The sequence below is a fragment of the Mus pahari genome, chromosome 15, assembly GCF_900095145.1.
Source record: "Mus pahari chromosome 15, PAHARI_EIJ_v1.1, whole genome shotgun sequence".
Classification (NCBI taxonomy): Eukaryota; Metazoa; Chordata; class Mammalia; order Rodentia; family Muridae; genus Mus; species Mus pahari.
The window spans coordinates 73,045,128-73,046,338 of record NC_034604.1 but is presented as its reverse complement, the minus strand read 5'-3'; positions in this window follow the sequence as shown (position 1 = coordinate 73,046,338).

The window sequence follows — 1,211 nt, the reverse complement described above, 5'->3', positions numbered from 1 at the left end:
ACATTTGGTTCAGTCCCAGGAATGTTCCAACAATGGCCTGTCTGGGCGTGCCCAGGCTTGTCTCACTGTGCTCTCTGCCTCAGGCTTCCAAGCTTACAAACAACTATTTTTCTGGACATAAGTTGCATGAATACCAGGCCTTAAATTTCATTTCTCTACAGTACCACACCTGGGTTTGCATGCATGCTGGAAATCCAACCTCACTCGGGTCTTCATGCTTTCACAGCAAGCCTTTTGTCCCTTGATCATCTGCCCAGCCCTCCAGCATCTAACCCAGTTCAAGAATTCAGTGTTCTAAAGATGGATTAAAATCATGACTGTGAGCAAGTATCTCATACGAGTAGCTTCCGCCTGTGTCGTGCGTGATTGACTGTTACTACTCAGGGAAGATGATGCTGCTGTTGTCATATTATTTTATCTGAAGCAGTCATTTATGTGTGTTTCTATAGCCTTTCTTCCATGTTAGACTTTATGATCCCACGGAAGGACACTTAATGATATTTTTATACTCAGCCTGGTAGAACCTGCCCCAGATGGCTAGCCCTATGAGACCCCTCCCACCCCCCACCCCTACCCCCACCGCACGCTCAGGTGTGTGGACCATGGGACAGCAGTGTGGTGTGGTGCAAAAGCTACACTTGGAAGAAAGGAAGGGCAGAGACTTAGAAGGGCACTCAGGCCTGCGGGTGGCATGCACTTGATTTAGAGCCTCTGTAGGTGGTGACCAGCAGTTTAGGGGCCCTGAGCACATCAGTAAGCCCTTCCCAGGTCACTTCTTTGTTGATGCACCGGATCTTAATGTGATTAGGCCAGGCGTATACAGAGAGAAGCACATGGGGGAAGTGCTTCCGGAAGGCAGGAGGTCTGAACGCCCTGTCAGTTAGCTGTCTGAGGCCCACTTGCTGCCAATAGATAGCTGAACGAGGTGCCACCTTCTAGTCATAGCTGCAAAAGGTGAGAGTCTCATCTGTGACTCAGTCTGCCAGGCTTCCCACGGTTCTGGACTCTTAGCCCCAAGCTAATGGTTCAGTTCCTGGAGCCAGATCCCTGTTCCAGAGGAGCTGACTTATCTATACCTCTGACTCCAGAAAAGGATCCCTGGAAGCTAAGCCTTTTCTACTTCAGGTTCGCTCCTTCATCTCTTCAGCTGTCCTTCACTGGGGGATAGTGGTGGTTGTGTAGGGCTAAAAATTAATAAGCTGCCTAGCTAC